The sequence below is a fragment of the Acinonyx jubatus genome, chromosome B3 (genome assembly GCF_027475565.1).
Source record: "Acinonyx jubatus isolate Ajub_Pintada_27869175 chromosome B3, VMU_Ajub_asm_v1.0, whole genome shotgun sequence".
NCBI classification, from domain to species: Eukaryota; Metazoa; Chordata; class Mammalia; order Carnivora; family Felidae; genus Acinonyx; species Acinonyx jubatus.
Genome location: NC_069386.1, coordinates 120764494 through 120789746, shown reverse-complemented (window position 1 = coordinate 120789746; position 25253 = coordinate 120764494). Strand labels below are relative to the sequence as shown.

Sequence of the window (25253 nt, the reverse complement as noted above, 5' to 3'; positions counted from 1 at the left end):
GTGATGCTTAGGACCTGGAATCACAGACGTGCTGCTCCCAGGTGTAGCCAACTTGCAAGATCCGTGCAGAAGATTTTGTTTGACAAAGCACACAGATGTCATGAGAATTGTACGTTTTCCTTTCCTTGGAAGGCCAGATTCTGGAGCCTCTGTTCTAAAGGGAGCCCCCTCTAGCCTGTCTGGGCCAGAAGCAGCCTGTCTCCAGCCCTGCCTCTAAGTGGTGAGCCCGGGAGGGCAGCAGTGAGCACAAGGAGCCAGGAGGAAGGGGGCCCGGCAGAAGGCTCCTGCTCCAGCTCGCCCACAAGTAACCACACACCCAGTGGCATCTCACTTGCTCGTTACTGCCAAGCTGAGTAAGTTCAACATCTTCTCCCTCCTTTCTTTGTGTGTGAGCAGCTTGCTCTCTTCCTAATAAGCCCTCCATTAATTAGGAGGAGGTGTCAATGTGCCAACAAAATTAGCAGTTTCAATATCTCCCTAAAGTGTGAGTGTTTTAAAGGAAATGAAGGCTCGGTCACTCCCTGGTTATTTTTACTCTCTGCCACCCACCTGCCTTTTGGGCAATCTGTTCCCATCAGAATACAACTTCATCTCCCTCGACACACTCTTCTCTCTCTGCCTTTCTGGTTCTTTTTTTAAAATGTTATGTCTTTTCCCTCCTCTTTTCAAACCTGAGAAATCCCAACCCCCCAGCACCAGCATTACTGCCTGGTGGAAAGAGTTAATAAGCCAGTTTCTGTGTGCACAGCTAACTGGGGCAGTCATTTGGACAGTGAGTTTAAAGACAAAACTAAATGGGCAATGAAGAAAGAAAATGAGCAAGATTTAAACACACTGGCTGGGACATGGGGACTGGGGAGGGGTAGAAATACAGAACTTGTGACAAAGCATCTCGGCTCCCTGGACTTACCCAAATTGGAACTTTGTTATCATGAAATCACAAGTGTTCCTCCTCCTCAAAGAAAAAGCACCACTGTCAAGCCTCCAATGAATGGCCTCCCTGGATCTTTTCCTGCAAGTCTAAGAAGGGAGGGGTAGATGGAGCAAGGGGAAGAACAAAATTTCTGGGGCTAAGGTTTGGAGGCAAACACAATGTGGGAAGCACTGAAAAGAGTGGGTCTCAGAATCAGCGGGAACTGTGTAGCAGGGCTCAATGGTCAGTGGTCAGGTGTTTCAAGCAGCAAATAAAATGAAGCCCAGATAGTCACAACTTCACATTCTTCATTCTTGGGGCTCCTCACACTAGCTACCAGCAATTCTGTGTGAGGTGCCCGATACATTATGGTTGGAGTGAATCTAAGACCCCTCAATACCTATTTGGGATCTGAACACGTTAAACAAGGGATGGGGTAAATGATCCAGACTTGTAAACAGTAGACTAAAATGAAAACAAAAACTCTGCCTGCAGACATTTTACTGTCTATGTGGTTAAAAATAATAACAACAGTATTTTCTCCACTGGGTTGTTGCAGAGATAAAATGGAATAGTCCTGAGAAAGTAAATTCACAATAAGTGTTGTTTATTTTTGTTTCCTGACTCAATGCCTGTTCCTGGGACTTCTTGGAGACAGCTGGGTGGGGATCCTTAGTGGCTCTGATGAGGCTAGCTAGCCCTTCTCCCTTTCCAAGATGTACGACAAGGACACTTTCTTCCATCCTCACCCTGTGTGTGTAGAGGTAATCAGGATTCTATACTGTTCACCCAAGGAAGGAAGAAAAGAAACAATTGTTAACGCCTACTATGTGACCAGTCTGCAGCTTACTACTTGTTATTTGAGGAAGGAATTATTTTCCATATCTAAGAGATATTCCCAAGGCTCTGGAAGTTTTAGTACCTCACCCAAGATAATTCTGTTAGCAAACAGTGGAATGAGGACTGAAATCCAAGCCCTCCTGAATTAAAATAAATATATTCTGGGACACCACACACAAAAACCACGTCCCAATTCTGACCTACTGATCCAGCATCACTGGGGCAGGGCCCAGCTTTTTAAATGCTGCCCAGGGTTTCATGACCAACTGGCCGTGTCTGAGAACCTCTGAGTTACTTGATCTCTAAGGGCACATGCAGCCCTACTATTTTATAATGAGAAGAAAACGTTACTGTCTTAGCAGCAGTATGATCTTTTTTTCCTTAGGGAGAGACATGCCCTTGTTAAAACACAAAGATATTTTCATGAGCCCACTTACAGCAAAGGGTAATGTGGGAGCCCCAGGGAAGGACAGGGGTGGTGGAAGTGGGGGGGGGGGGCGTGCAGAAAGAGGGAGAGATAAAAGGGGAGAGGAAGGGTAGGAGTAGAAAAGAAGAGAGGAAAATGGAGGGACAAGGAGAGGGAGGGGATAAAGGGAAAATAGAAGAGGGAGAGTGAGTGTGGAATTTCTCGTGGAAATCAGTAAGGCAAAGTTCTGCATCTGGATTAGAAAAAGGGGCATACACAGAGGTAAGGGGGAGAAAATAAACTGGAGCTGGGTTTAATAGGTCCACTCATAAATAAAAATAAAGCAAGTCTCAATCCTTCAGCTAAGGCCAAGGAAAAGGTTTACACTGGCCCTGGTGACACAGGGCCTTACATTTGTCTGTTGTAGCTTTGATGATGAGAGCCTCACCAACTGAGTGCTATGTGCCACTCATGCATGAAACAAATTATTTCATCTCATCTTTAACCACCTACAAGGGGTTCTATATGACCCTTATGATATGGAGAGAGAAATTGAGGAAAACAGAGGTTAGAAATGTGGACAAGGTCATTGACACTTAGTTAATGTCAGGCCCAGAGTCTGAACCCAACCAATCAGACCGTGTAACCCTCACACTCTACCATTACACTTCATTGACTCCTAAAGGCTTTACATCTGTTATCTCACTTGCTACTCACAAGAGTGACTATATAGATACGTATTGCAGTCCTCATTTTACAGAGGAGGACACTGAAGCTCAGAAAGGTCACATGAACTATTTAAGGTCACACGGTGGTACACAGGTAGAACTTAGACTTGTCCTCCAACCTCTGAATCCACATGTCCTGTACTACCTCCAGTCTAATCTCCATGCCATGCAAGGCTGTCCTCAGGCATACCAGGCAGGACTCTCAGTCCCTTCTGTGGAGCAAGTTGAACTTTACTAATAATGGCCTACTCACCCCAAAGTATCTTCCCAACTGATGCTTACCTAAAATTCTGGTGTGGATTTTTTGTTTTTGTTTTTAACGTTCACTCTTGTTTTCTTTTAAAACACAATTACTATCAAAAGAATGGTCATTTGAACTTCCCTAATAATTGAATGTGAGTGACTTCAGTACATAGTCCTCTTTTGGACACCAACACCCCAGTTGCACCAAGGATGCACAAATGGCAAGCTGTCAGGGAGAAACCAAGAGAAAAAGAAGGCCATGGTAGTAGCAGCTTGCAGAACCAATTCTGTCTTGTCCTTTAGAAGTCCTCTTTAATAAGTCAAAGATTCCAAGAGGCTCTTATTTTATTAAATAGCAGTCTCCCAACAGGGAGAGTGAGGGTGATAAGATAGGGGCAGTGGAAGCAGCTTAATGTTCAAACAAGATCGGAATAAACAGATGAAAGACAAGGATACAAGACCCAGGATGCAAGGAAGAAATGTATTGCAGTTTAAAAGTTCACCGAGCATTTACCCAGCATCCTCATCAGAGACAAGAGCTGGGAGGTTAATGGAATTGGAAGAGAAAAGGTAAAATTAGACCACAAATTATGAAAAGATAGGACCAACATCACTGCTAACAAAGCCTTGCTTGGTTCATTCATACATTTATTCATTTATTCAGAAAATACTCACTGGGGTCACCTGTGTACCATTCCATGCCCCAGAAGCTGAGCACACTGATGAGGCATTGACAGTCTAATGGAGGCAGCAGACAAATGAACAGATAATTATCTGAATCAGTGTGGCAAGCTTGATGCACACAGGGTGTTGTAGCAATTTTGAAGGGGACGTCTAATATACACTGGGAGTATGGGCTCAGGAAGGGCTTTCCAGAAGAGATGACACATGAGCTGAAGCTTTAAAAATAAAAGTTAGCAAGTGAACAGAGAGAGAAGGAGGAAGGGCATCCTGGGGAAAGGGAATAAGGGAATAGTAACAGTAAAGCCATAAATAGTTTTGTTTGGATTAACAAAGACCTACTTACTAGGTATAAGACATGGTCCTGGATGCTGTGTAGAGTTGAAACAGGGAAGCAAAGCATCCTCTAGGCAAGAGGATAGAACTGGTTAGACTGGACCTGATTTCTCTGACCAAAAAATAACACATATTACAGCTTACAAAAAAAAAAAATCTGACCCTCAAATCTTTCTCCTTGAGTAATCACACTTGTTCCCCTGAGTCTACTGGGGCTGTTGTAAGAAGATTCCACCTCCCTAGCCAAGGGGTGGGAAATGATCCAAGCTAGGGCAATGAGATGCTCCTTCTCTAGAATTTGAACTTTGAAAATAAAAATGGTTAATTATTGATAGAATAGAGAAAGCTTTTGGAATTATATTCTTAGCTTATAGACCTGTCCAGCTGACCAAATTATCTCTTTCAGTCAGCAAGTTTTTAACCAGAGTTGCTTAGATTTCTTGATATGCAATCATAGCATCAGCAAAGAGAGATATTTTAACTCTACTTTTCTGATATTTATACCAATTATTTTATTTTCTTTTTTTTTTTTTTACCTTGGAGGTTATAGCAAATGTAATGTTTATTACTGGTAACACAATCTCTGAATACTTTCTAATTTTAATGCAATGATTCTTATGTTTGTCAGATCTGCTGTGGTTTTTAGTAAATAATCTTTATGTATCTAAACAATGATCTTTTATTTCCATCTTACCTAGATTTGATTAAGAATGGTTGCTGAAATTTATCAATGCTGTTTCAGCCTGTATTGATATGATCATTTTAATTCATTAATAAAAAAGATTACATTGATAGCTTTCATCATATTGATTGCATATAAAATAAATATACAAAATCAATGCTTCTTTCTCTAAACTAGTAATAATCATGAAAAAATAGAAATGGGAGAAAAATATTTAATTGATGACATCAATTAAAACTTTAAAATATTTATGAATAAATTTAACTAAAAAATGCAGAGGGCAACACAGAGGAAAGTATCATATCTTACTGGAAAATATGAAATATCTGAATGAAGAGAAAAGTATGCTATGTTTTAAATTGGAATATTTAACATGAATATGCCAATTATCCCCAAATTAATATATTAATTTAATGCAATTTCAGTTAGAATATCACCAGATATTTTAATTAAATAAAATGAACATAAATTATATATGGAGGAATGAATGTCTACAAAAGAGTCATCAAATGAATGATAAAAGAAGGAGAGAGGACTGGACTATATAGATGTCTGACATTATACAGCTACTATAATCAAATCAATAAGGAATTATTATAGGAAGAGGAGAATAGATCAGGGAATAGAATAGAGAATATAGAAATAGACTCTGGTGTTCATGAAAATTTAATAAAGGACAAAAGCAGTAATGCAATTCAATGGGAAAAAAATGGATTATTTAACAAATAGTCCTGGCTCACTAGTTAACCCAAGCAAGAAGCTATAGCAGGAGTATGGACCTCACAGCCATATTCCCTGGGTTTACATCCCACTTTTACCACTCCACCTTTGTATGACCTTTGAACTTACTCAGCTTCTCTGTGTCTTATTTTTCCTTATCTGAAAAATGGGGATAAGTAAGAAAATGTGTGTTTTGGAGTTATGAGAAACAGGATTAAAATTAGTTAATATACACAAAGCACTTGTGTAAGAGTGCAGCACACAAGGAACGCTCAGGAAAGCATTAGCTATCATTATTATAATTATCATTAGAAAGAAAATTCATGTGGACCTCCAGCTTATACTAAACACAAAAATTTCCACGTAGCTTAAGATTTAAATGTAAAAAGTAAAACTATTCTTTTTTAATTTTGACAACCTAAGTAACTAATCAGGCCCTTTAGAAATGAGGATGGAGGAAACATTCTCTATCAAGACTGGAAACCCAGAAGCTATACATTTAAAAAAAAAACAACAACAGATGTTTAACTGCATAAAAAATAACACATTTGATGGAAAAACATACCCCGTCAACAAAATAAACAAGTAGTGGACATTGAAAAGACAAGGTAAAACAAACATCTCCACTGAAGAAATGAGCAAAAGCCATGAATAGTCCCTTCACAGAAGTACTCAGCTGGATGACCTACAAACAAATGCAGAGATGCTCAGATTCACAATTGAAATAACAACGAGAGTGGAGAGGGGCGTGTGGGTGGCTCAGTCATCTTAGCAACTGATTCTTGATTTCAGCTCAGGTCATGATCATGGTTCCTGGGATAGAGCCGGACATCAGGCTGGATACACTGACAGCACGGAGCCTGCTTGGGATTCTCTTTCCCTCTCTCTGTTCCTCCCTGCTCATCCTCTCTCTCTCCTCTCTCTCTCTTTCTCTCTCTCTCAAAACAAATAAGTAAATTTTAAATTAAATAAAATAACAACGAGATATTTGGCACTCCTCAGCCTGGCACAATTAAAAAGAGCAATAGCCTCAATTCCTATCAGGGATGTGTGTGAAGGCTGTTCTCACACACAGCTGGAGGTAACACTTGTGAAATAGTATGATTACGTTTATTCATATCCCCTCCTATTCATCAATCCCACTCCCAGACTATCCCATAGAGACAAAAGCACCAGGTGCAAATAGCACAGGGACAGTTACTGCAACATCATGCATGGTAGACTAAAAAGCTGTCAATAAAATTATAATTAATAGAGGAATGCCATATATATGATACATCCTCACAATAGAGTATTATGCACCCCTTAAAAAGAGTCAATTAGAGCTCTGCTTTTGACATAGAGGGATTTCCATGAGGTAAATTTAAGCAAGGAAAACAAAATGTGTAAAGAGAAGCATAGGACTGATCTCAAACAAATGTTTGCTTTGCTATTCTTCAAACCATATAAATATTTTGCAAGTTCTTTTGTATTTATTCTGTATACTACAATAAAATTTTATCTAGAAAGGAAATCAAGATGCAAAATAAGCATAGAGTATCCCATTCTGTAAGACACTGAACTGAAAAATGTGTGTATCTATTCATTTCCATCTGGTCTCTAGCCTCTCAGTATATTCCCTGTTGCATTAAGTTCTGTTGCTTGCAACCTTAACCAAGGCAAGTAGGAATATCTTGTAGGCTTAGTCTCAAAGACCTCCCTGCATGTGCCTTCTTTTGATGCCAGAGCACAAAGTATCCATTGGCAGTGCAGCCTATTGCTCCTGTCTATCTTGGCTCTCCCAGACTCTCCACCTTCCTTCTAAATTTTCCAAGAAGAGAAACCGTTCATCAGTAACACCATAGTTAAATCACATCTGTAGCAATGCCAATAAATCAACATCTAAAACTATCATTAAGGGAGAAAACAATGGAAATGAGTTTTTAAAATCAACTGGGCTCCATGGCAGCCTGTGAAGGTGCCACAGCAAAAGCAGGCTTAGCTGACAACTTGGGAACCCAAGACCTATGCCTGCCCAGAATCCCCCTGCAGTGTCTTGGGTGACCTCTCTCCACTCACCTCTCTGCTGCCACCTCTATCCATGCTGGAGATCAAACCAGTTGCAAGCAAAATTCCTAATGTTTAACATTTGGCAGGTCATAAATGTGTGTTCTCCCAATAAGATGGTGAAACTATGGAACACCCATCAACATATCTTTCTCTGAACTATTTTTCTTTGCCAATGATGTGTTGCCAGAGAGCAGAATGATGTCATAGAAAACTTCGAAGAAAAGAAGCAATAGGTTCTATGATGTATTAACTATGGGACCCCTGTCAATCCTCATCTAGCCCCTGTGAGCCATAACTTACTTGTTTGTAAAAAAAAAAAAAAAAAAAAAAAAGGAATTCCACTATATACTCTACATAACCCAGAAGACGATTTGAGAATCAAATAAGATAGTTTGTGGGAATGTACCTTTCCTGATACAAAGTTCAAATCTCCACCACATTTCTTCTTTCTTATGATTCATATGTGCCAACAACAATGTTAAGATGAATATGGCCTCAATGAGGGGGGTACTCGCGTGGAAAAGGTCTACCAGACAACTTCCATGCCCTGCAGCATACCCTCTCTGTTCACCCCTACACCCCAATGATTGCTCCTGCAAACAGCTGCATGTAGGTAGAATGCTATAGCACTTTGTCTCAGCTGTATCCTGTAGGTCTCATTTTGTGCCCTGGGGCTTCTCTGCCACCAATAGGTGAGAGACCTGCAGGAACCTGCAGGACATTTGAGCAAACATGGACATGTAAAAGAGATGATGCCTTATGAGGCAACCATTGAGTTCTGGGTCCCAAAGCTCCAGGTCTGAGCCCTCCTGGAACCCCCAAGAAACATTATTATTACAATTGATAAGATCAGTGCTAAAAAAAAATTCCTTCAAATAATCCTAAAATTAGACATCAAGCTGAGGTGGTTTTTAATATGCTGATGACCCCTATTAAAATACAAAAGCTCATGACTTCTTCCCCAGAAAAAAATGCACATAAATACAAACCTTTGTATAAAATATCAGGCTGGTTATGAACCCTGAAAAGCCCATTCATGACCTCAGGCCAGGACTGTATCATACTAGTTGGCTAAATCTAGAAAGATTATAGGAAATGGACATCTGGCCATATTGCCTCCACCTTCCCTAGGGCCAACCTGTTCCTCCACTGATCATAGACATAAAGATCACCTTAAATCAGAGCAGCCAGTTTAAGAGAATCCTTAATTGGAAGGATGCTATAAAGCCTAAGTGCATTTGGGACTACAATGGCCCTCAAAATCTCACATGAAGCCAGACGTCCCCAGAACAACCTTAAGCCCTAACCTTAACCCTGGAATCAGTGTGATGATCCTATTTCACCCACTCATATCCCGATCCCACAATGTCCTTCTGATAAAGAAGGTCAGTAAGATTCTCATAGTCCCTAGCAACCCAAGCACACTGACAGGTATTCAGAAAGGTATGATTTTACAAAAAGATTCAATAGGCCCCCAGTCATATTTATTCAAACCTATCATTAAGCCTCAGACCAGATGGAACTAGTTCTGTTGTAAGCAGCTTCCTACAGAAAAAAATCCTAAAGATCTTTATATAATAATTATCCAAAAGCATCACTGGGCTGTCTTATTGGGGTAGCCATGTATCCAGTTTGAGTTTCTTCAGAAGCAAATTTTGAGACCAGGGTTGAAATGCAAGTAATGTTTTGCATAAGATGACATGTGAGTGATATAAGGATGGGACAGTGGACAATATAGGGTGTATTACCACCTACATGCTAATATTAGCCACATATTACTAAGGGAAAATGGAGTCTAGGAGCCAGTGAAAAACACCACCACTCATTGGTTAGGGGATACTGGGGAAAGAGGCCGTTAATTCCTCTGCACTTTGGCAAAGTGGGGCCTAGTGGCAAGAAAAAGCCCCACCCCCAGGCAGAGAACCCTATGTGCTGATAGATGTTGGACTGGTGTGCTTTGCAGTGGTAAGAATAAGAGGACATGGGAGGTACTCTAACAGCAATTGTTATACCATGAAATGCTCTCCAGCATCAAATTTTGCTCTGAGAATTAGGAATTGGGAGTATGATGGCAACGTTGAACAGCACAGGACACGTGGATTCATACTATAAAATGTCATTTGGGAATAGTATAAATCAGAGCTAAGCTCTGTTCAACATCAGTAGCACACCACCAAAATTAGCATTTTCTTAGTTCCTACTAACAGAAAGATACAGCACTAGGCAACTGGACACCTACGCATACATTGTCACACTTAATCCTTAGAACTACAAATAAGCATGAATATCCCTTTTTTCTTCTAGATTTGGAAAATGATGGCCCTCAAAGTTATCCATCATAATACAGCTAGTAGGAAATGAATACAGGATTTAAATACCTAATCCCACCTTCTTTCAACTATATCATATTATCCTTGAACTTCTTACTCACTTCCTCTCCTCCTTTTTCTCATAGAGAATATTCACTGCACCCTGTCTATATGCCAGCCACTGAAGTAAGCACTACCACATTAAGTGTTCACAAAAAACGTGATGTGGGTACTGTCATGTTAGAATAACTAAATCTTGGAAATTTTACGTAATTTCCCAAAGTCACAAATTAGTACAGTGGCAAAGCCAAGGACCAGGAATCTAGTCTTTCTAAACACCACAGCTTCAGCTTTAAAAAAAACTTAATGTTTATTTATTTTTGAGAGAGAGAAAGAGAGAGAGAGAGAGAGAGGGAGAGAGAGAAAGCATGAGTGGGGGAGGAGCAGAGAGAGAGAGGGAGACACAGAATCTGAAACAGGTTCCAGGCTCCAAGCAGTCAGCACAGAGCCCAAAAAGCTTCAGCTTTTAATCATTAAACTTTTAATCATTTTGTTGCCTGATCCTAAGAATAATACAGGTATGAATGGATAGGTCCTACTGAAATCAGTTTGCCACATAACCCATAGTGAAACTAAGCCCCAAATTCAATAGATATTTTTCCTTCCTCTTCCCACCCTCCCTCCAGGATGCACCCAACAAACATTAGAGAAGCAGAATGTCTGATACCTTCATATTTGGCAGAAGTAGGGCAGCTGAGAAGTCGGTCTCACTCTACTTGAGGGGAAAAAGAGAATTCTTTTTTTCAATTAAAAGATAAGACAAACATTTCAAGAAATTGGCTCTCATTTCCTCGCATTATTGCTCTAATTTGCTCATTATACACAATTATTAAATGTGCTTCATTATGATTAGATGGTCTTTACTTATAACAAAGGAACAATCAGGTCTTTCCTTGTTTGTATTCATTTGTGTACATATACAAATGGGGAAGGGGAAGAAAAACTAATTTTTAAAGTGAAACCATGATTAATGTACAAATAAGCATTATCACTAAAAGCTCACATAATTGCCTACTACAAAACCTGCACAAATACAGGTTGTAGAGCACCTGTGTTTTAGTGAATATCAAAGAAAACAGAAGAGGAGAATCTAGGGGTCCTAGTGGAATACAGAAATGCTACCTTTTGTAAAGGGAAATGTAACCCCAGGAATGCTGAACAGGAATGTAGCATAGTGACCTTCTGGGAATTCTACATCAGAATCTGGTTTAGAACTTTACATACTAAAGAGAAAGAAAATGGGAAATGGCTCTGTGGGATGCCTTGACAATGACTCAAACAAAACAGGATCCAGAAACAAAGGTTAAAGAAATAAGAATGACTGCATCTGGCTAGCTGCTCTGCGGCATCTCCATTCCTCGTTGCTTTATCATGTATTCTTTATGCATTGGGCAATCACAAGCACATTTCACACGTACTCTACTTTCAGAATACGATTACAACATTCACTAAAATCTTATTTTATAAAGTTTACCTTTGTATAAAATTCGGCATGGCCTTCGTAAGTCCACCGACATCTGTGATTGCCATTTTCCTCCCGCTGACAGCATTTGTCTATAGTCATTATTGTTAGTGAACATTTCTTCTTATTCATCTTAGTCTTGGTAGAAAATACCATCGTAGGTATAAAGTTTTCATAATGGGATTCCGTGATATTCAAAAGAGGAGAGGACAACTCCCTGTTTCCTCATTATTTCCCAGTGGTGAAAAATTCACTAAAGACTCTTGAAGTCATTTGGTTTAAATCAGAATTTCCATTAAATGGACAAATAAGCCACAAAAACGATAAAATTTTTTCAACCCACTGCCCCTCAAATTTCCCCTTACTTCACAGGAAAAGACTCAGTTTCTTCAACCTGCTCTAAATTTGGCATAAATGTATTAAACTTACATCTATTTAGCACCTCCTGTGTGTCAAGAACTCTGCTCAGTGCTAGAGATGCAAATGATGCACTGAGGGAATATGGAGACATATTGAGGAGAGTAAATACAGGAAGAGATAATCATAATTCAATACCATGAGTGCAATAGTAGCCATATGCACAGTATTTTATCCAACAGAAAGGAGGGTAACTAATGCTGTATGGTAAGAGATGGAAAGCATGGGAGAAACATTAGGGAGGGCTTTCTGGAGAAGTGATACCTGAGCTGATTCTTAAAGGATCTCTATGAATTAACTATGCAAGTAGGGAAAGGCCAATGCTGGCAGAGGGGAAACCTCAAGCAAACCATGGATCTGAGAAACAATATATCAAATCCAAGGAACTACCAACAACTGGGTATTGCTGGAAGATAAAAAGTAAGGTAAGGGTTGGTGGGAACAAAAGGCTGGAAAGTTGGTAGCCATACTGTAGAGGATCTTGTGAAGACAACTGGACATAATCCTATAGGCAATAGAGAGGTGACGAGGGTTTTAATCAGGGCAGCTCTTCATTTCACCTGGTTAATGTGTGGTGATGTATACTAGTTATATGGAGGATGGACTTCAACAGGCAAGGATTAGAGGCACAGATAATAGGAGGTTGATGCAGTGGGAGAGTAAGAGACTATATGTATATAGATGTGAACAGAGGTGGTGGTAGTAGGAATAGAGGGGAAAAGACGGAATTGAGAGCTCTTAAGGAAGAAATAATAAATGGAGGTTGGTTGTTTACAGAAGATGTGAAAAGGGGCAAGGTGAAGTTTTTCGAGTAGCTAGCTGGATAATAGTGGTGCCACATTAAAAAATGGCAAATATTGGAGGAATATCTAGTTTGGTGAGAAGATAAATCATTGGCCTAAGGAAAATTCACTGGATCTGAAAAAAAGAAAATTCAGATTTTAATGAGTTGGATAATGAATGGTGGTTTGGATTTTAAAAGAAGGAGGAGGAGCAAAAAAGAAATAAGAAGAAAGCAAAAAGAAGCAAGTTAGGAGCTAAAGAGATGTGAGGTCACAGGGGAAATTTGGTAGGTGGGAAGATGGGAAAGGCTATTCTAAGCTGACAGAATGAAGCCAAGTAGAGAGGGAGAGGCTGCAGATCATGCAGTGGGTGCAGGGTAACTTAGAGAGAAAGGTCCTGAAAGATAGAAGCAACTGGTCTTGACCCAGAGAAGGAACATCTAAGCCTAAAGAAAAGGACATAAGAACAAATTAGAAAAAGAGTTTATACATAAAAGGAAGCTGGAGAATTAAAAGACACACCACAACATAGTATCAACTTTCTCCAGATTTAGAAGTAAGATTTTCCAATGAAATTGAGGGTTGAACAAGGGAAATAGGAGAGTGGTGATATTTTGGAACCATCATTGAAGGACATGGAAGGAGGGACCACCACAACGTAGAATGTTGAATGAAAATGCTGAGGGCCCTGATGAGGTTGAAGATGATCCTTACAATTCCACAGGGTTATAATGAAGATTTAAAGTGACTGTGGTGTGTGTAAAAGCCTGTTTGAGAATGATTATTAATACAAAATACAAAAGCATATATTGAGTTCTTCCTATTCTCATACTATCTCCATGCCTCTTGATATGGCTACTCTGGGCCCACGCATGACCAATGTTTGCTATCATATTAACTAGGAGCAGGAGAGGATAAATACTATTCTAAGATGAGTGGAGGTTGACAATATAGAATGGGATTTATTTAGGCCACCCCTGAGGAGGAGAGAGAGAGCCCTTCATTTTAGCATGCCAACCTAGTATAAGAAAGGCCATTTCTAAATTCATTCATAGGACTTTCCCCCCAAAAGATTTGCCTTCTTAAAAAGAAGCATAAAATACAGTCTCAAATTGTCCACAGTATTCCTAAGGATAAAAAGAAAGTAAGCACGTTAGAGAAGTCTGGCCTTAATCTACCACCTAATGGAGTCCTCTCCCCACAACTCATGGAGGGTTCCAAATATCCTATCAGACACTAAAGGCCAACAGTAGGTACCAGCATAAGCCTAAAAGGTAAAGTCACTCTGATTCAGTTTGGATCTGTGCAGGTAGATAACAGATACAGGTGGATAACATGAACTATATCATGAGCTCTTTCGTAAAAACAAACAAACAAAACATATATGCCCCTTGGTAAACCCTAAATTCTCTCTCAAGCCAACATTATAAGGTAATTTGTAGTTCAGGTAAAATTTCTACTCCTACTCTTTCATCAGGCAATCTTAGTTTTAGTGATTCTCATCGTGATGTGCAAATACCCAGACTGGGAGATCTCTGGTTCTACGATTATAGCAATTGGATGCTGAGATGGAGATTGACATAAGGTGTAGGAAGAAAACATCTCCCATTTTTTTGAATCTGGGACACAGACAGAAATAGCCATGTGGAATTGTTCCTAGGTGCAGGCCAAAGGGCAGACAGCTCTGGCATTTGGCCAATCTCTAACAGTTCCTGTCCTGAGATTCCTCACCAAAGGAGCTCAGGACATCTATCACCATAAGAAAAGGACAAGCTCAGGTTGTTTATGATGTCTAGAAATGAGGCAAAAAGGAAGACACAGATTGCAAAAATTAAAGATGTTTCAAGAAAATAAAGGAAAGGCATCAAATGTAGAAAACAAAGTAAGCACACTCAGAGGATACCTAATGAGAACCCTCCCCCTACCAAAAGTCATTTTAGTGTGCCTCAGTAAAAATCTACATTTGAATATAGCTAATGAGAAGACAGAATCCTTAGGAAAGGCCAGAGTGGAAGCCTTATCACCTTATCCCTAAAAAGGATTCAACAGGGACTGAGAGTCAATCTGACTTTTGGGTTTTACAACCAAATACAGTAAAGCCTGTAAGTTTGGGAAGAATTTACCCTCATGGATGTGTATATTATATTCCACCAGTTACATCTCAACTGAGTTTACTAATTTTCCTAACTTTTGCTCTGGCAAAAGATGGCCTTGAGTGCTCCATGAACAACTGGGCCTACCTCCTACCTACACTTGGTTACTTGCATGATGGTCATGCCTAGCATAAGAGACATCCCAGCCATCAGCAGGGACACCCACTACTGGAGGTTCCCCTGGAGTGTCAAAACTCAGAAGATTCCAATTTCCATGGCAGCCCCCCTCCATCCTCTAGGCATCTGAAAACCAACCTGTAAAAGCCTAAGTGCCTTGACAGCTGAAAACGCAGTTCGTCCAAGGGAAAAGGGAAATAAAAAGGCTCTAAGTGAATGTTCTGCTAAAAGGGGGTAATTTCCACCACAGTGGCTGAGAGCCCTGTCCCAAACCCTGAGTATTTCTTCATCCTGCTGTTCAGGTAGTTACAGATAAAAGGAAATGTGGCACCTCTATCCATGGTGCTGAAAACGTCCACATGCGCACAGGACAGGGCCAGCAAGTGTTGGGCCTGTTTAAAAAGACAGGATCCACAGCTCTAGTTGTTTATCAGGCCACATGTAAAACGTCACAGCTTTTTTTTCTTTCTTGCATCTACCGAATTACCCACGCTGTGGTTTTGCTATGAAATGTGTTGCATTTTGGCATTTTCAAAATTCTTATGTGATTTTTAGGAGATACCCAATTTGGAGTGAATTAAATTGCACTTGTGTAATTATTTATTCATCCAACAGTATTGTAGGCCTCCTACGTTTGCAGCTAAGAACTACAATAGATGCTGAGTATTCACTGAAGAGTAAAGGAAAGCCCCTGCCTGTGTAATTCTCTTACCCAGTCTGAATGTGTGTTGTCCTATATAAAAGTCATCCAAGAAAAGGAGATGTGGTTGCAAGGTGATTTGTTAATGGGGGATGGGATGGCCCAGCATGGGAAGCTGAAAATGCCATAATGGGGCCATTGCACAGTAATTGTGAAAGAGCTCATGTGTTTTAGGATAGCAGAAAGCCAACTCAATGTGTTCGAAAATGCTGTAATATAGGACCCAGTGCTATAGGAGCAGATAACTGAAGGAGAGAGAACTGGGGAAGCAGTCTTGCTGATTAGAACTGCAAAGGTAAAGAAGAAGCAATAACAAGGAATTTCTATGGGGAAGGAGAAGATGCTGCCAAGTTAAGTTCAAGTTGCTTCAAGGAAATAATTTTAACTTGAAATTGAACAGGTGTCTAAGACCCAGAAAGAAAGAAAAAAGACCTTGCTTCTCCAGTGATCAAAAAATTACAGAACTTGTTTCTACTTATGGTCTCTCTCCCCAGTTTGCCACCAACCCCACCACTTTTTTACACCCAACCTAAGATGTTTGCATTTACCACTCTTATTTTGTGCCATTTTCTAGAAGCCAGTACACCTCACCTTCCACACTGTCAAGTAGTTCTTTCAGTCTAACCTAAGTTTACCTGTTACAATTTGCAACTATTTCTACTTGTTGGATGAGAAGAAGATTGTGTGCTAAACAGACATGTGCAGTTCATGGACTCTACATTTTTGCCCTGGTATATTTAGTCAGGCTTTATTATGAGATCACACTCTCCTGATGCTCATCTGTCACACTATTATCTCCACTTTCTGTAGCACAAAGAGCACTGAATTGTGAGTCAAGAGACATGGGTTATTAATACCAGTTTTGTGATTTAAAGCCTCAGTTTCTTCATGTGAAAAATAAAGGAATAGGACTCGTAGACTACCTAGCATTGTGTCTGCTCTACAGTTCCAGGACTAGGGTATCCTAGACAAGGATATCCTGAGACAAGTATCTTAATCATCTGGAGCACAAAATTTAAAGGAGCACCCCAAAAAACTACTCAGTAGTCAATAAATAATATTTTAATGCGACATTTTTTTAATGAATGCAAAAGTCCACGATGAACAAAATGCCAAAATTTGAAATAAAGATAGGATTTGACTGTATATTTGCAGGACTATCCTTCCCTTGCCTTCATCCTAAAAGATAGCTTCTATAAGAGAGGTCAGGTCCCTTCTGCCTATGGGATTCTATGATTCTCTTGAATTCACTTCAAACTAATTCCATGGGCAATTGTTTGACTACCATTATCCCACGTCTATCCAAAGTGCAATCTAGGAATTAAGCACACCATTTGTAACACTAAAAATATGCTTGAGTTCAAACATGATTGGCTCTCTTACTTACTGACTCTACTTTCATCTGTAAAATGGGGATAATGTTATTCTCACCTAATAGTTGTCAGGAGAATCAAATGAAACAACCATCTAAACTATATCCCACATCCTGGCCAGTGACCTGGAAAAGTTGGGTGATTTTTCACAAATGATTGGGAGCATGGAGACATAAAACAATCTAATTCTTCTTCTAGAAAAACAACACAAAATATATATTCTACTGAAGGGAAGTTGTTACGTCACCTCTACCTAGGAAGGCAAGAAAATCAAGCACTCTTTTGCCTCTGGGCCAGCAGCCAGGCAAAGCAAAATAACAGAGGGAGACAAAGTGTGATAAGATGAAAAGCTCTCTCAGTTCATTTAAATTTGGGTTGTCTTTCTGCCATTAACTCCCTCAAACTCACAGAAGAATTTTAAAAAGATAATCTGTAACTGGGAATACTTTGAAAAGCAAAGGAGCTATAAAAGAAAGTGAATTGAGTTTAATATTTATACAGGGCAGTTCTAATTAAATTAACACACTCACAGATATGCTAAACAGCAGACAGTTGTCTGCTTTTCTTCTCATTATCCTTTCCCTACCAATTACTGCACAGCTTTTTTTTTTTAATTTTCAATTCTCCTTGATATAATTTTATTTCACAGGGAAGGAGGAAAATTAGCAAAACACAATCTTTTTAGAAAAGAAAATAAATATCAGAAGGCATTTCTTTCAAATAAGAGAGATGTAGTCCTGTAGCAGTAACAAATACTAAATCAGTCAACATGGTCACTATTAGGCCCCACATATATGTTGGTTCATCATTGACAAAATACTTTAATGTCTGCTATCTTATTTAATTCTCCTATTTACCTCCCCTCCACATGCATACCAGCCAATAAAGGGTATTATTAATTGTATTTTTCAGATCATGAACACTGAAGCTTAGAAAGCTCAATAAGACAGAACCCTGGAGGACAATGCAGAAAAGAAGGTGTATGGAGAAACAAAGGGATGGATTTAGTTTATTGATATTATTTTTGGTGACTTTAGGAAGTTAGTCAACAAGACTTCCTCATGACAGAACTCTGGAATTCACATGCACTCTTAACAAGCAGTTTCATTCCAGCTCCAGAACATCTCTTGGATTCTGTTTCTCATGTCCACCTCACTACCTCCATCCATGCAGCTGAGAACAAAGAGTCTTCCTTTTGGCCTTCACTGAGATGAAATGGCTTCGTGGAATCAGAACTAAAGACAGAAATCCCCTTTAGGGTAATTCTGGGTTATAGCAGCAATATTCAGGAAGAAAAGAAACACGAAACCCCTTCCTTCTACAAATTCCATTCGGTGCTGCTTAATCCCACCTACTCCAATTCAACTTCACCACCTGTAAAATGGAAATAATCATAGTTCCTACCTACTTCTTAGGATTAATAAGTAAATAATATAATAATGCACAAAAAGGGCTTCCTCCAGTGTCTAGTGCATAGTAAGCATTTGGTAAATTCTAGTTACTATTACTGGATATGGCTGAAATGTTCCATTTTTATTAATAATGACAGGAAGGCCCACAGAAGTTAAGAACCCAAGGTCATAACCTGAATGTGATAAAGTATGTAAAACACTTAGTCCACTGCTTTGGATATAGGAAATCTCAAAGTAATAATAGTATTGTGTGTGTGTGTGTGTGTGTGTGTGTGTGTGCGCGCGCGCGCATGCGTGTGTGTGAAGATATCACACTGGAATGCAGTTCTCGTGACTCCAAGCTCTCTATCCACAGAAACATTTGCATCATGTTGACATGAGAAAGCCAGGCCTGCTGGCTATATGCTATCTGTGCAGATTTGAAGTTTGGGGCCCAGGGGTCTCTTCAAAGTCAAGAGAGGGATTGCAGATCGTGTTCAGACAGCCACTTGATGTCATTCTGCACGGCAGATGTCCACAATGGCCTGGCATGCTTTCTGATTGTATCAGCCTATTTTTCTGCTGTTGAGCTGTGACATCCCATATAAACTCCTCCTTTGCAAACTCATCTCTGGGATGCAGCTGTTCAGGGTTTGCAACTAAGCAATTCTGTGGCAATCTAGGCTTCCCGTGGTTTTCACTCTCTGGCCACACTCTTTTCATTTCACTAGACCCATGATTATATGGCCTAAGTTCTAGGAACACAATAAAGAAAGCCATGAAGGAAGTCTCTTATTCCCAGCCAGTTAGAAATCTAGGAACGCATTTGGAACTCTCTCATGGAACCAGAATAGGAAGAAAGTCCAAGATCCTAGTACCTAGCCCCTTTACTTAAAAAATGAAAAACCCAGGACCTAAAGAAACTTAAAAATCAAGGTCACCTTGCTAATGAGTAGCAAAACCAGGAGAACTCACTATGTCACCACTATCTTGATTCCCATTGGTTGCCAGCTAATCTTTCCTAAAGTATTAATTGATAATTACAGAGTAAGCTGATAAAGGGATTAAGGTTAGACCCTTCTCAGGAGTATTTTAATTTAGAGAGATTTGAATTCCCAACTAGATGAAGTAATTATGGTATAACGTAAAGCAGAGGTATTGAAGTACTGGGGCAAGTGGTCATGCCTTTTTATCCCTGAGATCATACTCCACAGAAAGCAGAACACAGATAGGGTTGGGTCTATAGGAAGAGAATCCCTGTCCTTATCTATAGGAAGTGAAAGATGTCCCTCATCATGCTCTAATTTCCTTGATGGCATAAACAAAAGAAATAGTCAAGCCTATCCACTGGTCAATGTTCTTAGTACCTAGGCATGTGGGCCAGTTTTTATGTTCATGGTTCCTTTTATCTTGCATCTTCTGACTCAGACCAACAATCCTCTGACCCATACTAATGGTACGCATATCAGGAGCCAGCTTGGAGATGAGGGAGAAGGCCTGTTTATATATCTCCCTACCAAATTTTAAAAGCTGGAAACATTGTCCCCAGACTTTTCACACAAATCCAGCCTTTGCAAAGGTCTCTCCATTTTCTAAGCATCCCAAGAACCCCAAAATTGTATAAAAATGGAGAAACAGAGTTGATTTTCCCCTGTAATAGCTAAACGTTCTCAGAAATAGGTGGAAGCTAGCAAACCATAGAAAGGATTGTCAGAGAAGTAGATCAGATAAAATACTGATAGAACACAGGCAGTTAAGAGGATTATGCCAATCGGATTAGCTTCCAGGAGAATGCAAAAGAGGGGGGAAAAAAGACATTTATTGGAGTCATCATTTCCTCTAAAATTCACATTCAGTCTCCCAGACTCTCATTCTGTCCCCTTTCATGATCCTTTTCTCCCCTTACACCCTACCAATTGATAAGATCTGGTTAATTTTAATGTCATTTTCAATCACTTTACCTGGGTTCAGATGAGGTTTGAGTAATGGATCTTACTGAGAAAAAATAGAATCAATAAAACATCACGAGTATAGACACCTTAGAATTAAAAGTCAAGTTAAAAATAGAATTAAGAAGGGGGAATTAAAGAATTCCCTTAATTCCCTTAATAGGGAATTAAGAAGCTAAAAAAGCATACCTGTGACATGACTTCATGTATATGGCCCATAACCTACATGGGGCTCAGTAACAGCACAAAACAACAATGTCAACAATAACAATAAGCAGACAGTGGGAAACAGACTTAGTTTGCAATGCCAGGGATTTATGTGAGATGAAACAGAATATTTTGAATATGAAGTTTATTGAACAAAAAAATTTGCTGAGAGAGGTTGCATATATTTTTGCAAACATCTTTAAATACATGTTAAAGTTGTATCTGGCTCATAAGATTTCAGAGTGATGTTTTTTAACTTGAAGGTAAAAGATAAATGGATCTCCAAGGGCTATTTTGTGAACTAACATAAGAATCACCTGAGAAAGGTGTTATAAATAAGTATACTTATGCCCTACCCACCCTCACCCCACCAGAAGAGATTGATTCAGTAGGTCTTGGGTAGAGCCCAGGAACCAGTGTTTTTAGTAAGTTCTCCAGGCATTCTGTTGTACACCTAAGCTTGAGATTTACTGGGTTAGAGAGATGATCTCAAGTAGTCCTCTGGGGACCTTGGGTCTGGTTCAATGATTCTGGTAAGAGACACATCCTATAGGTTGACCTGTTGCAAAACACACACATATAGCACTTTTCTTCAGTAGATCTCTATACCACAATATAGAGATTTTTTTTTCCACTATGGTATATCTTAGAAGAGCATGGCCCACATATAGGTGAAAATATAAACATATTCAATAAAGACAAAGAAGTAACATACATAAAGATTTCTGAGAATAGTGCAGTGATTCCTAGAATGTAGACCAGTTCTCAAGCACTGTTTGCTTTATCTTTGTGTCAGAAATCACTCATGAGGTATATTGATAACATGCATTATGATGGTGATGATGATGACGATGATGATGATGATGCTAAAGTACCCAAATCTGTGGATTATTTACTTCTTTTTCTCAATCTAATTCCCTGGACAGAATCCAAGGCATTAATTGAGCCATGTTTTCTAGTTGAAGGAAGCACTGAATTTGAAATTTTTCATTTGGGTGTGGCTTTCTCCACTGTTTCCTATCTGTGCAGGAACCCAACCCACATTTAGACTCTTGATTAAAGTCTGACCTGCTGGTCATCCTCTCTTGTATTTCTTACTATCTGTTACTGGGCACGGTGATCTTACAACTGGGTGGAAATAAGATTTGAATCAGAGGGTGGAAAGAGTTTGCTTATGTTTGAGACTAAGCCCTATGCTCCAACCAAGTTGATTGGAAAGCTATTGGGAGTTATGAACACAAGTGCAATTGACAATAAAGCAGTACCTCAATTTTCATTTGGCATTTTACCTTGAGTTTACAGCAACCTCCACAGGGAGGAGAGATGGCTCAATCAAGGCAAATTCAGACATTCTGCCAGGCATTACAGAGTCTAAGGCATTAAAGGTATTTGCTGGCCAACCAGAAACAATCCAGGACCTAGTGCAGGTGCCAAAGTCTTCACAAAGTGTGGATCAGACTTTGTGGCCACTATTATCAATTGTAATTAGTGCTGCTTCATTGACTACAGATATGTGATTTATCAAGCCACGGATACAAAATAAGATAACAATGACATATTTTTTGTGCATTTTAAAAATAATTTGGTTCAACTAAACCTAAGATAAAAGAAAAACATTATAGATTCAAATGCTTTTAAAGAATAAAAATAATTAGGTTCAGGTGTGGATAGATGTAGGGTCTGGAAGAATATCATTAGGGCTTGACTCTCTTCTTATTGCTTATATCTCAATCTCTTTTTCTCTCCAATTAATGGGAACAGTTCCTACTAGCAGTCCCAGTCTTGCTTCCTACCTGCTTAACAACTCCAGGAGATAGGGATCATCTTCCCTAATGACTCTAGCAGAAGGTAAAATCAGCTTGGGAAACATGAAAAATCAAGAGCTGTGGTTGTAAGAATAGGCTATTCTGAATGATCAGGCCTAGATTCTGTGCCCAGCCTTATAACTGGAGGTAAACTGAAGTGAAAGGAATTCACACCTTCAACCGAAAAAATGTGGTGGCTCAGTTGGTTAAGCATCAGATTTCAGCTTGGGTCATGATCTCACGGTTTGTGAGTTCAAGCCCCATGATGGGCTTTATGCTGAAAGCTCAGTGCCTGGAACCTGCTTTGGATTCTATGTCTCCCTCTCTCTCTGTTCCTCCCCCACTCATTCTCTGTTTCGCTCTGTTTCTCAAAAATAAATAAACGTTAAAAACTTTTTTTAAAAATTAAAAATAAATTTAAAAAAATTTTAGAAACATATGGAAAACAATGCTATTGCCCAAAAAAGGGGAAAAGATACTAGTCAGGAAACACAAAGATGTCTACTACCATGATAATACGAGAAATTATTCTCATTATAGCCAAGTGTTTCTGATAATATACTTGTGGAAAAGGCTACGAGAAAACAATGGATCCACTCTCTTACCTTGAATAGAGATGAGCCTGTCAACAATTATTTATTGGGTATCATAGTACAATATGAAGAATTTAGAATATGGAATTTAGAGTCAGATACACCTGGATTTAAATCCTGACTCTGACATATCATGGCTACATAACATTGATCAAGTTACTTAGCTTCTTTTGTTTTCAGTTTTCTCATTTATAAAATAAATGTAGAAATAACCTACTTATCACACTCTTGATTAAATGAGATTAGTTTATATAAAAAATTCATAGTATGCACTCAGTAGTATGAGCTCAATAAATATTCATCCTTTGCCTTAAACATACATACACTTCCTCCACCTTTATAGACTTTACCTTGTGACAAGACGACACCTAAATCATATCGGTCAGATAAGAAATACCCTACTTTAAGAAACCTATGATATAAAAAATAAACAATAAGGATATTTTATTGAAGTTCAACTAAAATCATTCCTCTTCACTTTTATCTATTCCTTTCTACTAATTTATTAGTGAGATTAAAAAGCAGTGGGTCAGGGGTGCCTGGGTGGCTGAGTTGGTTAAGCAACCAACTCTTGGTCTTGGCTCAGGTCATGATCTCACAGTCTGTGAGTTTGAGCCCCACGTAGGATTCTGCACTGGCAGCATGGAGCCTGCTTGGAATTATCTGTCTCCCTCTCTCTGCCCCTCCCCCACTCACTCTCTATCTCTCTCTCTCAAAATAAATAAATAAACATTAAAAAAAGCAGTGGGTCATTATCCTCTGTGATATGGATTTCTCAAACAGTAAAAGACAACAATAAAGTAATTTTCTTTTTTTAAATGTTTATTTATTTTTGACAGAGAGAGAGAGCAGAGGAGGGGCAGAGAAAGAGGGAGACACAGAATCTGAGGCAGGCTCCAGTCTCTGAGCTGTAAGCACAGAGCCTAACGCAGGGTTCAAACTCATGAACCACAAGATCATGACCTGAGCCTAAGTCAGACACTTAACCAACTGAGCCAGCCAGGCACCTGGCAATAAAGTAATTTTCATTCTTTTTTTCTTCTGGTCCCCAAGTTGCCTATTGTATATCCTCCAAGAATACATATTCCTTTTTTTTTTAATTTCATCCAGATATACAAATAAGATCTACTGAGACAGTGAGCCTCTTACTCAGTTTTATCATTTTATTATCTTACATTGTAAACCACCCACCATAATAAGCTTTTGTAAGTTTTTATAAAAGTATACATTCCATCTCTCCAAGAAAAATCTGAGTGATTTGCCCCACCCCAAAGTTTACATCTATCCCCCACAAAATAATTAATACAAGAGCCTATAAGTGTTGCTCATTTTCTATCCTTGATTGCTAAGTAGTCATTGTAAAAATCAACCCTGGGATCTACGTAGAGAATGTCTCCTGCATAGCATTGGCTAATTATGACTTTCAAGAATAAGGAATCTTCCTCCACTATTTATTTCTGATGAGTAATATCTAAATGGCAACTATTAAATGTGATAGATTTCTTTCTGGAAAGATGTGTCCTTTGGAGAGGATCTGATGCCAAACTAAACTAAACATCAAGAGGCCAAAAGGTGAGAGCAGGCCAAAGGGTGAGAGCAACAATTTTCTAATTGTCTGTGCTTATCATAAGACAAGACTGAACACCAGAAAGAGCCAGAAAGAAATGATGATGGAGAGAATAGGATGGAACAGAAAGAAAGAGAGAAAGAAGACAAGGGAGGATGCAATGGGTCTCCCATAAATTATTCCATTTGGACTTCAATTACATTGATTGATATGCATTTGCCACTGATAGGAAAATAAGACTCTTGTTCCCTCCAGCCTTGTTTAGCCTCCAAATGGCAAAGTAAAACAATGTCATTCAGAAGCCATAAATCTAGCTGAGAGAGAGCCCCACTGACAGCTTCCATGCAGAGCTATTAAAAAAAAGAAACAGATTAACTTCTCAGCTCCATCATTTTAATGTCTGTGTCTCCTCTGCCCCCTGTGATTCTCACAGACCCTAACCTTTACCATGGTGATGAGCAGTGTACTCTCTACTCCCCTCATGAAGGGTTGGACAACCATCCACACTATTTTCAAACTCAACCAACCTTATTTTCAAACTCATTTCAAAAACATGAGGATAGTTGAGTCTCAATATAACTTTTTAAGCAGACAAGAAATAACTTATCTATATTTTATAAGTAATGATATTTATTGAGGCTTCAAAATAACCTAAATGAATACCCAACTTATAAGTGGTGAAATCTAGTTTTGAATTTGTACCATGTCTTCTGTGTCCTCATGCATGAACTTTCTTTCACATATATTCCCCCCTTTCCCCTGATTCACCT

General features: G+C 39.1%; 1 protein-coding gene and 1 long non-coding RNA gene across 29 annotated transcripts in view; both read right to left on the bottom strand.

The window, feature by feature from the left end:
* NRXN3 (neurexin 3) overlaps positions 1 to 25253 on the bottom strand; it is a 1553894-nt gene that overhangs the window by 1195658 nt on the left and 332983 nt on the right. The window lies entirely within an intron of this gene.
* LOC128316184 (uncharacterized) lies at positions 1500 to 24474 on the bottom strand. Of its 2 annotated transcripts, XR_008299770.1 has the most exons (3): positions 7608 to 24474; positions 4158 to 4217; positions 1500 to 1694 (listed from the first exon to the last, which is right to left on the bottom strand). It is a non-coding gene; the product is annotated as an uncharacterized LOC128316184 (long non-coding RNA). The 2 variants fall into 2 exon arrangements; XR_008299769.1 differs by having other exon boundaries at positions 1500 to 4217.